The sequence below is a fragment of the Loxodonta africana genome, chromosome X (genome assembly GCF_030014295.1).
Source record: "Loxodonta africana isolate mLoxAfr1 chromosome X, mLoxAfr1.hap2, whole genome shotgun sequence".
NCBI classification, from domain to species: domain Eukaryota; kingdom Metazoa; phylum Chordata; class Mammalia; order Proboscidea; family Elephantidae; genus Loxodonta; species Loxodonta africana.
Genome location: NC_087369.1, coordinates 161733718 through 161747411, shown reverse-complemented (window position 1 = coordinate 161747411; position 13694 = coordinate 161733718).

The window sequence follows — 13694 nt, the reverse complement described above, 5'->3', positions numbered from 1 at the left end:
ATGCATATTTCTATATGCATATAATTTGCCATTATTAGTTTGGAATGTATAGTTTAAGATGCAGGTGTATAGGTACACACATAATAATATAGAACTACACTTTCCAAACTAATGGGAAAATAGGCACGCGAAGATGCAGATTTAGCCTGTGATCAAATAGAGAATCTTCTTTCTCCTGCATTCTTTTAGATTTCAGTTCCTTCTTCCATTTAATTATTTGAGTGCCTCAGTCCATTCTGAGTCAGGTAAAAAGAGTGGACTTATAAACACATTGACTCTGAGGAATGGGTAAAGGGTAAAATAGAATTATGGGCATTTTAGAAGAGGGCAACGTGGGTATAGCCATCCTAAATGGAAAGGGACGATACTTTGATGATGGCATTTCAGGTACCAGCAGGTAACTACTACTTTTGCTTACAGTGAAGGCTGTCCCTGGACAATGAGCAGTTGCCCATGTTTGTCTAGCTAGAGCTGGAAATAGCTTCCACTGAACCGCGAATGGAATTAGGTAGTGCCTGTTCTGAGGGGCCCACTGTCCAAAAAGCTATGAGGAGAGAAAAACAGAGGTGTGGACAAAGGCAAAGTGGGAAGATCAGGTCCAAAGAACAGGAGAAGGTGGGGAGAGGTTGAATCCCAGAGCTCAAATCTTGGATCTTCCACTTATTCACCTATTTTACAAATGGTGCTGGTGATCCTCTGGGATCATACTGTCTAGTAAAGGAGAGAGCCTTTGATCAAATGATTCATCCATTCACCAAATAGCTATTGAGTTTACTATGTTGCAATCATGGTTGGTGCTATGAACAAAAAGTACATGCTATGAGAGACGTAGCCTAGTCTTGACAATCAAGTTCTCCTGAGGAAGTGAAGCCTGAGCTGACATGTGAGGGATGACCTGGATTTGTTTAGGCAAGAGGGCATAAGAGAGAAGATCAAGCTCAAAAAATCCTAAGGCATAAGAGACCATGGCATATTCTAGTGCATTAAATGCAGGCCAGAGTGTCTGGAGCACAGCAAATGAGAATGTGGGAATAGCTGAGGCTGAAGAGAAAAGAATTGGGCAGAGCCTACATTATTGTAAAAACAATGGGAAGTCATTGGTGAGTTTTAAGTAAGATTATGTTTTAATATGACTCTGGCTATAACGTGAAGAGTGGATTAAATCAGGAGCCACACTGGAGGAAGAGATATGATTTAGGAGGCTGTTGTAGAAATCTGGACAAGGGATGACGGTGGCTTAGTCTAGGGTAGAAGCAGTGACGACGAAAAATAGATGGACTGTGTGATCTTGGGCAGGTTGCTTCACCTCTCTGAGCCTACTTAGTCTTATTTTTTTTCTGGTGTGGCATAATATATCTAATGAATCAACAGATACTTGGTTTCACTGCGCTGCTCATCTACTATCTACAATCTTCTTTTAGGTGTCAATTGACCAACAAAAACAGACATTCTGTCTACACTTGATTTATGAGGGGGAGGATAGCACTAGCTTGAAAGTCTTCAGTCAGAATGGTATTAATTATGATTCCTTGAGGTTGGTGGACTGGATGAGTTTTACACTTTTTGTGACAAAACTTGGCTTTGAAATACATTGATATGACACCGCACCTGTTATCCCTCTCACCCCAAAGTACTCGACAACAGGACCAACAGAAATCTCCCTGCATTCAGGAGTAATTAAATACGAATACATGTCTTTAGGAGATTGATAACAGTAAAGAGAAATTTAGTGCTGACTATTGGAGAAAAAACAGCCATACAACGACCTTTTTTTCCTGAGAGTTACAAACACTTCCAAAGAGAATTAAAAAAAGAAAGTGCCTTTCAGGACTATAGAATCTTCCCTCAAACCTTTGAAACTTGGCAAACATTTCTGCAGAACTGGGATAGGAAACAAATAGCTCTGTGAGTGAAAATCTTGATTCTAGACATCAAGACAATATTCCCAGTGTAGGGAGGAAAACACCGAAACAAGATCCTAAGCCTTTCAAATGGTTCAGTTACATTTGATTGGTTTGTGTTGTTGTGCAGGTTCTTTGGGCAAGAGTGTGTACTAGACATGTTCTGGGGAAGAGGTGATGGGGATACCCAACCCCATCTTCCCTCTACTTGACTAAGCAGGAAATATTTTCTCTAATAGGATGGGTAACGTTAGTACCCAGGGATGTATAATATGACACCAAAGATAGATAATTGCCCTAGGAAAGGGGAAGAGAATGGTAGGATTGAGGTGATCAGAATGGTAATATTTATTAAAGTCTTCCTGTATGCCAACTACCTTAAGCTCATTATCTCCTTTGGGCTTCACAACAGCTATTATAAGGTTGGTACTTTTATCATTATCCCTAATTCACATCTGTGAAAACTGAGGTCAGAGAACATAAGTGACTTGTTGAACGTCATGCCCTGGGGTATCTGACTCCAAAGCATTTGTTTATTGCAGTGTATCGTGCAGCCTAAGCCACGTGTTCTTGAATTCTGTGGAGAAAAGAACAGAGAACTCAGATTACAAACCTCATGGAAAAATGAAGGACAAGATATGAGACACAAACAACAGGACAATAAGCTACCCCAAACTAGGTAGAAAAAAAACAAAACTCACAAAAGAGTACTGTATTTTTATCCAAATAACCCACATCTTCTACATTTTGTTTGCCAACCATGCCCACACCATCAGCGAGGTATTTTCATAAGTGCCACTATGTCAAAATTTTTTTACATGTTGTTGTAAAAAAAAAAAAATTAGCAGAGTGTGCTTACAAAAATACTTCACACTATGAGGCAACCAAATGTAGAAGGTGCACGTTATTTGCATAAAAATTCATTGTAAATATAATGTTTAAAATGATTAACTACATATAAGAAGGATTAGAAACTAATGAAAAGAAATAACAGGTAGACTTGGAAAGAAACAATTAGAAGTTCTAGAAGAGAAACACCTCTTTACTGAAATTTAAAAAGGGAATCTCAATTAGACAATTAGGGAAATAGAAAATTTGAAGAAATCACCCAAAATATGCTACACAGAGACATAAAGAGGTATAAGCAAAACCAAACCCATTGCCATTGAGTTGATTCCGACTCATAGCTACTGTATAGGACAGAGTAGAGCTGCCCCGTAGAGTTTCCAAGGAGCACCTGGTGGATTCGAACTGCCAACCTTTTGGTTCACTGCTATAGCATTTAACCACTATGCCACCAGGGTTTCCAAGAGGTATATATAAGAGGGTCAAATGAAATGAAGGTAGAATGAGTAGATATGATATACATCTGATCTACGTTCCAGAAGGAGAGAATATAGGGAAGTCCACATTCAAATAGATAATGGGCCAGAATTTTCCAGAATTGAATACTCAGTTTGAAGGAGCACAATGAATCCTAAGCAGAATTATAAAAACAAATAAACCTAGTTACATTGTAGTAGAGTTGCAAAATAATGAGAAAAAAAATGTTCAAAGTTATGAGAGAGTAAAGAGATTACCTACAAAAGAATGTAAATTACAGGGCAGTAGTGTGTTCAGGGAAACCCTGGTGGCGTAGTGGTTAAGTGCTACGGCTGCTAACCAAAGGGTCAGCAGTTCAAATCCCCTGTTGTTGCTAGGAGCCCTGGTGATGCAATTGTTAAGTGCTTGGCTGCTGACCAAAAGCTGACCATTCGAATTCACCCATCAGCTCCACAGGAAAAAGACCTGGCAATCTGCTTCCATAAAGATTACAGCCTTAGAAACTCAATGTGGCAGTTGTACTCTGTCACATGGGGTCACTATGAGTCAGAATCGACTCGACGGCACCCAACAACAACAACATAGTATTGTTGTAGGAAAAAGGTGAACTAAAAGATATTTTTGGGTGAAAAAGCTGGAGGAATTTTATGATTAACAGGCCCTCGATAAAATCACTATGACAGGATGTTCTATAGTTGGAAATTGATTAAACGTAGAAGGAAAAGGTGAAATGCAAAAAGTAATGGGGGCCAGTGATATTAGAAAACTCGTAGATATTTCAAAATAAGCATGGACTACGTAAAACAATAAAATAATTATGTCGAGAAGGTTAAAATAAGGTAAATCTAAAATACTGGGTAACATTAACATAAGAGATGGTGATGAGTGATCGGATTTGAGGCAGTCTTCGCAAATCCACACAATTGGACGAGCAACATCATATTATGGAGAGGAAGTTGAAGTTGTCAAGAATTTCATTCCACTTTGTTCAACAATCAATGCCTGTGGAAGCAGCAGTCAGGAAATCAAATGATGTATTACATTAGGCAAATCTGCTGCAAAAAAATACTCTTTAAGTGTTAAAAAGCAAAAAAAAGTCACTTTGATGACTGAGGTTTGCCTGACCCAAGCCATGATCTTTTAAACCAATTCATATTCATATAAAAGCTGGACAATGAAAAAAAGAAAGACAGAAGAATTGATCCATTTGAATTATGGGGTTGGCAGAGAATATTGAATATACCATGGACTGCCAGAAGAACAAACAAGTCAGTCTGAAAAGAAATACAAAGAAACACAACCAGGATACTTCTTTGAAGCTAGGATGGCAAGACTTAGGTTCACTTACTTTGAACATATCATCAGGATAGACCAATTGCTGGAAAAAGATATCATGTTTGGTAGAGGGTTAGCGACAATGCAGGAAGCCATCAATGAGATGAATTGACAATGTATTAGGCCACCAAAGATGTCTCCAATACCAAAAAGCCATTATCAATAGACCAGGTTGTTTGACAAAAATGCAATGCAATGTGAAATCTACAAGTATAAAATAAAAGAAAGAAAACTTTACAATAATCTCAACAGGTACCGAAATCATTCAATAAACCTGAAAAACCACTTGTAATTATGAAGAAAACAAACAAGTAAAAACACTAACAAACTAGAAATAGGTCCTTCACCTGACAAAGGCTACCAAATACAGCCATAGCAAGCATTAGGCTTAATGGTGAAATGAGAGATGTCCAGGAGCAGAACATGAAAACCTGTAATCACCATTTTTATTCAGCATTATAAATGAGGTCTTAACTAGCTCATTGGAAACCCTGGTGGCAAGTGGTTAAGTGCTACCACTGCTAACCAAAAGGCTGGCAGTTTGAATCCACCAGTTGGTCTTTGGAAACTCTATGGAGCAGTTCTATTCTGTCCTATAGGGTCTCTATGAGTCAGAACTGACTTGATGGCAATAGGTTTTAGTATTTTTGGTTTTTTAACCAGCTCATTGAGGCAAGAAAAATATAAGAATTTTTAAAGGAATAAATATATTGTTGTTTCCACAGATGATGTTATCATCTGTCTACACAGATAATGTAAGCTGACACGTAGACAAACTAAAAGAACTAAAGTAGAGTTCAACAAATCTAATGGGCATAGGATCCATATATAAAAATTGGTGGTGTTCCTCTACAACAGTAAGAACCAAGGAGAAAATATTTTTGTTTCTTTTTTATTTATTGTGTTTTAAGTGAAAGTTTACAGTTCAAGTCAGTCTCTCATACAAAAACTTACACACATCTTGCTGTGTAAACCTAGCTGCTCTCCCCCTAATGTGACAGCACACTCTGCCTCTCCACCCTGTATTCCCCTTGTCCATTCAACCAGCTCCTGTCCCCTTCTGCCTTCTCATCTCGCCTCCAGACAGGAGCTGCCCACATAGTCTCATGTGGGCAAGAAGCTCACTCCTCACCAGTATCATTTTCTGTCTCATTGTCCAGTCCAATCCCTGTCTGAAGAGTTGGCTTCGGGAATGGTTCCAGACTTTGGCTAACACAGAGAGTATGGGGGCCATGACCTCTGGGGTCCCTCCAGTCTCAGTCAGACCATTAAATCTGGTCTTTTATGAGAATTTGGGGATCTGCATCCCACTGTTCTCCTGCTCCATTCGGGATTCTCTGTTGTGTTCCCTGTCAGGGCAGTCATCGGTGGTAGCCAGGTACCATATAGTTCTTCCAATCTCAGGCTGGTGGAGTCTCTGGTTTGTGTGGCCCTTTCTGTTTCTTGGGCTCATATTTACCTTGTGCCTTTGATGTTCTTCCTCGAAGGAGAAAATATTTTAAAAGACAATTTTGACAACTAACTTGGCATCCGGAATTGTGTATTGGTGCCTCTTCTTTCTCCTAGATTGTTGGGAAAATCTAAGAGAATATCCCTTTGCAATGATTCTGTAACTGAACACAGGTTCTTGACCTGTCCTATTAGCCGATGGAAATAAGACGGACACCACACCACCAGTTTCAAGGGAAACAGAAAGTGGTAATTTATTGTTTGCACAAAAAAGGAGCAACATGGGACCTAGCAGCTGAAAGACCATGCGCTCTGCACCTGAGGGGTAGGGGAGCTTTTTATTTCCAGTTGCCTCTGAGGGTTGGGATTGGTGCCCAGAACTCTCCGCCCTTAGCCCTCTCATGTCCCCATTTGGAAGTCCAGATGCCGAATCATGTCCGTGATGCTCAAGTCCAAGGACAGATTGAGGACGTAACTCTTTAGGTCCTCCGCATGGCCAAGCATGTGCGGGATTCTGGCGCCAAATTCAAACTGCAGTTAGGGCTGCAGCATGGTCGGGAAATCCGCAGTTAGAAGCCCCGACTTGGTGGGTTGCAAGGAGGGACCTCAACAGAGCAGGGGAAGCCTAGGCGGAGGCTTCAGTTCCTTTTCCAAGTTCATGGTAAGTTTGATTTAGCTACTACTATAGAAGTTGATAGTTGAAAGGAGACTCGATTGAGCAATGGTTAAGCACTCGTCTGCTAATTAGATAAATTGAAACTATTAGTCACAAAGAAAATGTTATTCTTTGAGCAAGTTATTGCAAAAGTGTTTATATAAATTTTATTGAAAGACTGAAGTATGTTTACCACCTCACGGAGTCCTTGAAACGTGTGAATGTTGATTTTTGAAGAAGATATTTATGATTGTGGATATAAATATTTAGATGCCTATGGATCTGTTTTGCTGTTGGATAATCCATTGCAGAGAACACAAGTCACCTTAATGTGCAGATGAATGTGATATCGAGTTAGTAGAAGATAATTCTTTCATAAAACATACTGAATTACCAAAGAATACGAACCTATACAGGTTGTCTGCAACTTAAGATGTATTCAAGTTATGATGAAGCGCATTTAACGAACGTCTTTTTTTTTTTGTACATCTTTAGTAATGTGTCTTACATACAATATTGCAGTGCATAATTTACTGATGCTATCCTTCTCAGATGTTCACTTGCAGATGTTCAATTAGGGTCTTCTGTTGCCTGAAATCATGGACCCAAGCACTGATCACTTTGCTGAAGTCAATAGGCAGATTTGGGAAGCAGTGAGATGTTCCCTCGAAATATATGAAGAAAAAAAGAAAGGTATCATACAGACAACACTCATATTCTGACTAGAAATGCCATCCCCACTCCCAGGCATAATCCAGATGATCCAGCACCTTCCACGAGTGGAGTTATTACCACAACTGACAAAATGCTAGTGTCCAATTCTTCTTCATCATTGGAGTGAATTTTTATGATTTGTCCATTTTTTATGTACATATGTTTGTGTTAAAATATATGTGTAAGTGTATATGTAATGTTTCCAACCCCCAAAGACAACTGAAGATTGGATTTATAAAGATACTGATAATAAAAGGCAATAATAATGAAAACTTGGGAAAAAAATGAAATATTTTACTTATGTCAAAGCTGATCTGTTGTCAGAATGGAATCCCGTTGTGAGTCAGGGACCGCCTGTATATAAAATGAGAAGAAAACAACAGAAGATGCTATGTTTATAATGAAGAGATCTTCAAACACCAAAGAGTTAATTTGGCAAAATAAGGACAGAATCTCCAGAAATAGAGATCAGTCAAAAGGGAATAAATGTAGAACACGGCAAATAAATGTCAAGGAAACGAGAAAAAAAACAAAACATTTGAACAAGTACATACATGAAATGAACATCAATTCTGAAATATAGTTTGAAAAAACAATATCACGCAAAATAAAAAGTCTCATTCTACAATGTTTAATGAAAGGACAAAATTGACTATAATTTGGTGAGATAGGATGTCAGCTACTTTTAACCACATAAGATCTATTTTCTTAGCTATGAATTTATTTTATGGATATATGTTAGAATTGGCATTTATTTGCAAGATATGTTACTAAATCGGAAAATCCCATTCATAATGTCAACAACAATAATAATATATATATATATATGACTTTTAATGACATGGTATGAAATTTTATTGAAGAACATAAACCATGACCTAAATGTAAGTAATATGAAGAGATATACCATTTTAATGTTATTGGAAGGCTCAATAACATCCATGAAACCAATTACATCAAATAACATCCATCAATCAATTCCAATCAAATTTGAACATATTTTTTTCATGGAACATGGCAAACTTTTATCCCAAAAATCACATGGAAAGAGAAGTGGCAATGATTAGCCAAGATCCTCTTCAGGAAGAATGAGGTGGAAAGACTAGCTCTGTTTGACATTAATAATTGTTATTAAGCCTATTAATAAAAAGTGTGACATTGGGAGATGGATAAGCAAATGTATCAATAATATAGAATTAAAATTCCAGAGCGAAATTCACACATGGATGAGAATTTGGCATATTACAGGCAGGCTTTACGAATCAATGGAGAAAGAATGAGTAATAGTCCTGGTATAATTGATTATTCATATGGAAAAAAGTATATTTCCTACCTCATACCATACACATACATAAATTCAAGATATCCTGAAGACCTAAATGTGAAAAGCAGAAATTACTTGCCGCTAAGAAATTTAAAGAATATCTTCATGATCTCAAGGTCAGGAAGGATTTCTTAAAGCCACAAAATGGAAAACATAAAAGAAAAGATTAATAAACTTGGCTACATTAAAAAGTCTTACATAAGGAAAGATACCTAAAGAAAGTTTTTAAAAAATGAGCTACAAACGGGTAGAAGATATTTTTAGCTTATATGAGTGAGGATTAATAGAAAATCCTTAAAGATTAAAAGACAATCAATTAGAAAAATGTGCAATGGATACAGGCAGTTTTCAGAAGGAAAAACCTGATTCACCTATTAACATAGGTGTTCAACCTTAGTAATAATGAGGGAAATGCAAATTAAATTCAAATAAGATAATCTTTCACAACCATCAAATTGACAAACATTAAAATTCATGAAAACACGAAGTGGTCATACCAGTGGAAAATGTGAGGAACGAGGAGTACTGGTGGGAGTATAAAGTTATATAATGTCTTTGGAGAGTATTGTGACAATATGTAGCAAAGGTGATGTGCACACCTTGCTATGACCCCAAAATCTATTTTCTATATATTTACCATATGCTCCTTAGAAGCAAGGGTGGCAAGACTTGAGTCTCACATACTTTGGACATGTTGTCAGGAGGTATCAGTCCCTGGAGAAAGACCTCTTGCTTGGTAAAGTACAGGGTCAGCGAAAAAGAGGAAGACGGTCAATGAGGTGAATTGACACAGAGGCTACAGCAATGGGCTCTAGCATAGCAATGATTCTAAGAAAGGCACAGGACTGGGCAGTGTTGCGTTCTGTGGTATATAGGGTCGCTATGAGTCAGAACTGACTCGATGGCACCCAACAATGATAACAATATATTTACCATGGAGAAATTCTTACACATTTGCACAAGGAGACATGAGACATATAAAAATGTGTATTGACATATCAAAAAAGAAAATTGCTGTCCACCAATAGAAGAATGGATTACTATCATAAGTAGTTGCACATTTAAAGAATGGAAAGCTATACGGAATTTGAAATGAATGAACTATATCCACATGCATCAACAAGGATGAACCTGGAAAATACAGTGTTGGGTTTACAGAATAATTTTGAAAATGGTATGTACAGTACACTTGTGCAAAAAACACGAAAGAAGGGTTGATCATGCCTAGAGGGTCTTTTGGGAACTTTGTGTAGTGGACCACGCACAAGCAATCTAGGTTCCCTGAGGAAACTGTTGGAAGAGTTGAGTCATGTCTCCTGTTGCTTGACAGACGTGAAATGGTGAAGCAGGGAGGCCCTTCTGGACTTTTTTACTTGGAGAACGACATTCTTCTTTTTATCCTTAAAGAAAAGCTTGGTGTACCATCATCCATTATTGTGGCAATGACTCAGGTACACTGTGTGGTGGCTCCTTGTCAGAAGAGTTGAGGGGTCAAATGACTCAGGATTCTAGATTAAAAGGCTGAGTTTACAAGCTGATGCAAAGACACTTAAGTTGTATTTTTTTCTCTCTTTATGCATCATTTGAAAACTTTTTGAAAGAAAAGAGCCCATAATATATATATTTTTTTAATCATTTAACTTTTGGTCGGTTTTTGTGAAGGATTAGAAAGTCATTTCCCAAAATATTCAGAATTTTAAAGCTTTTGGCCATATTAATAATGAAAGTGATGCTCAAAGCCTTTTTCTCTCCCTGCACCTCTCCTTCTTCTTTCAATCTGAGAACATGAAAGATGACGGCAGTTCTGAAGAGCAACTTTTGGGGTGATTAATCCCCTTGAACTCGATGTAACTTTCAAAGACAGAAGGGAAGGCCAGCAGAGATCAAATCAGGACGTCATCATGCTCCTGTCACCGTGTTTTAGGTGGTAGGGTTCACAGGTCCTGGTGTTTGATCTGAAATCCTCTCTGTGTATGTGAAAGGGTGTGGCTGACTTATGTACTCATTCAGAACTTTTTCTGTGCATACTGGAAACTTGCAATTCTTATATACTTTTGTTGATGTGAAACTTTGTCCTAATGATAGTGGCCATTCTGGTTTAGTGATTGATTTATGGATTTTTTTCTCACCTCATTTTGGTACCCTTCTCCCCATCTAACGTTGGGAATCGGTGTGTAAGGACAGCTTTTAAAAAATCATGGAGTGTTCAATTCAGTAACTAACAGGAAATTGGACTCAGTCCAGGGTCCAAGAAAAGCCATTTTAATCATTTGTTCTACTAGATCTTGGGCTGTGGAGATTTAAAAATCTCCTTAAGCTGCACAAATACTTTTGATCTTTGATGCGATTTTTGAATTCTCGAAGGCTTTGGTGATTTTCTTTCTGTAAACTCCATGAAGGTATGAATTTTTTTGGTCTGTCTTGTTCACTGCAGTAGCCTGAAGGCCTAGCACAGTGCCTACTACGTGACAGGAACTCAGTATTTGTTAAATGAATGGATGAAGGGGTGGATGGATGAAGGGGTGGATGGAAGAAGGGAGAAGTCTGCTTGCAAAGAACTTCCATGAAGAATACCTTCACTTTGTGGGAACATTACCTTTTATATTTTAAATACCTGTCCTCTTACTTTGGGTAACCCAGGTGACAGCCACAAGAAATTTGTTATTTATGATTTTGAAAATGTTTGAAGCTCATTCCAGGGGAGCAAGAAAGGAAAATCACATCAAAGCCACACTGCTTCTTTTTTGGTTTTGTTTTCAAACACAGCATTCAATATGAGGCAGGTATTTTATTGTGTAGAGTTCACATTCCCCTGGAAGGTACGAATAGCAGAATTATAAGTAGCCTCTTTAGATTTTATATTAAACTTCTTTTCGAGAATGATATTCATACAGAAAAGTGCACAAATCCTAAATGTACAGCTTGTTTAATGTTTACAAATTGAACAAACCATTGGAACCAGCACCCAGGTCCAGGAAGATCACATGATCAGCACCTCCAGAAGCCCTTCTCCAGCCCTCTGCCACACCACAAGTCTAACCGCTGTAACTTCCAACACCAGATTTCACATAAATGGAATCCTACGAGATGTGACGTTTTGTGCCTGGCTTCTTTCACTTAGCATAATGTTTTCAAGGCTCAGCCATGTTGTAGCACGTATTACACTTGATTTCTTTTCGCTGCTGAATAATATACTGCATTTTGTTTATCTGTTCACCAGTCGAGCGACATTTTGGTTGTCTCTACTTTTGAGCTATTGTGAATAGTGAAGCTTTGAACATTCATTTATAAATTTTTGTTTCGATATCTCTTTTCAGTTCTCTAGGGTATATACCTTGTAGTGGAATTGCTGGGTCGTGTGATAGCTCCATAACTTATTGAGAAAGTGCCAAACTGTTTCATAAAATGGCTGTACCATTTTATATTCCCACTGTTCCATTTGGAAACCCTGGTGGCGTAGTGGTTAAGTGCTACAGCTGCTAACCAAAAGGTCGGCAGCTTGAATCCACTAGGTGCTCCTTGGAAACCCTATGGGGGCCGTTCTACTCTGTCCTATAGGGTCGCTATGAGTTGGAATCGACTCGATGGCAACAGGTTTGGTTTGGTTTTTGGTACTGTTCCATTCACTCTACATGTTCACCAAAGCTTGGTATGGTTATTGTTTTTTTAATTTTAGCCAGTCTGGGTGGGAACTCTAGGTTTTTATGGCTTGTCGTAATACTCAGAAAGGTGCTGAAAAGCTAACAGAGGTGAAATAATTAATGTTAGCTCATTTCCTGTCCTAGACCTTAATTGGAGCAACCAGTATTTCCCTGTCTTTTCTGAACTATCTGGACAGAACCTTGAAGATTTAGCCCCAATGCCACTGCTACTGACTCATCGCTCCCCAGTCTGTGTTCGTTGACCTTCCTCTTAAGTCCCTTTGCTCATCGCATGACACTAAAACCACCATTTTATGTGCCTGGCTCCTCACTAGACTCTAATATCCTTGAGAGAACAGACTGTGTTTTACTTGTCTCCTTTCCCTCTGCATGGGCCGGACACAAAGTGCCCAATGTACCTTTGCCGAGTGACTTTACCAGTAGGCTCTGTGTCCTCCACCACATGCGCTCATAGAATCGTTGCATCTGAGTGCCACAAGGGCCTTTGAGGCCATCTCCCCAATCCCATACTTTACAGATGAGAAACTTGAGGTGAAGAGAGGGGAAGAACATGTCCAGTCAACCTGGACCTAGTGGGGCGGTCTTCTGACTCCTATTCCAGGATCATTTCTACCTTTCTATCTCTGCTCATCTTTGCTTCTCCTTGGCAGTTAATTTGCAGAGGTGGAAATTAAGGAAATTATGAAAAAAAATTATGTTTCCAAGGGTTAAATTGAAAGGCAAAGGAGCAGCTTTCGAAGCATTCAGTGTTCACGTGTCCCAGCATTGAGAACCACCATCGTGTAAGCCAGAGCAAGAAAACTTAAAGTGACTTTTCAGCAAATACAGTTTTTAATGATACGCATATAATATCTTGTTCTGTTTTATACCCTGATCATGATTAAGAAGAACTTCAAATAGCTCAGGAAGAATTAAGAAGATTTACACCCACATTGTTACTCATAACCACTTAGAGTAGAGAAAGAAATCTTTTAAAAAGATGTTTATTGCTCTCAGACCAAATGAGAATCTGAATTAAAACGATTCCCAGCACAGCCTTGCGCACTGAAAGCACATTCAGCAGTTTTCAAAATCCCTTGTAATAACAACAATGCTCTGTAATATCGCGGAGTTTGTATTTTTTCAAAGGCGATTGGGGGAATGTAGTCAACACGAACTCCCCAATTCTTGTCTTGTGATGACTGCCCTGGGTCAATCTTGTTATACCCCCTCCTCAAATGGAGACACTAACACCCTATTTGGTTGACCATGTTCCATGATTTGGCTCCTTGACTCACAGTGACCTGCAGTCAGTTCTTCAGTAATTACCTGAGTCTCAGTTCTTAGGGAGG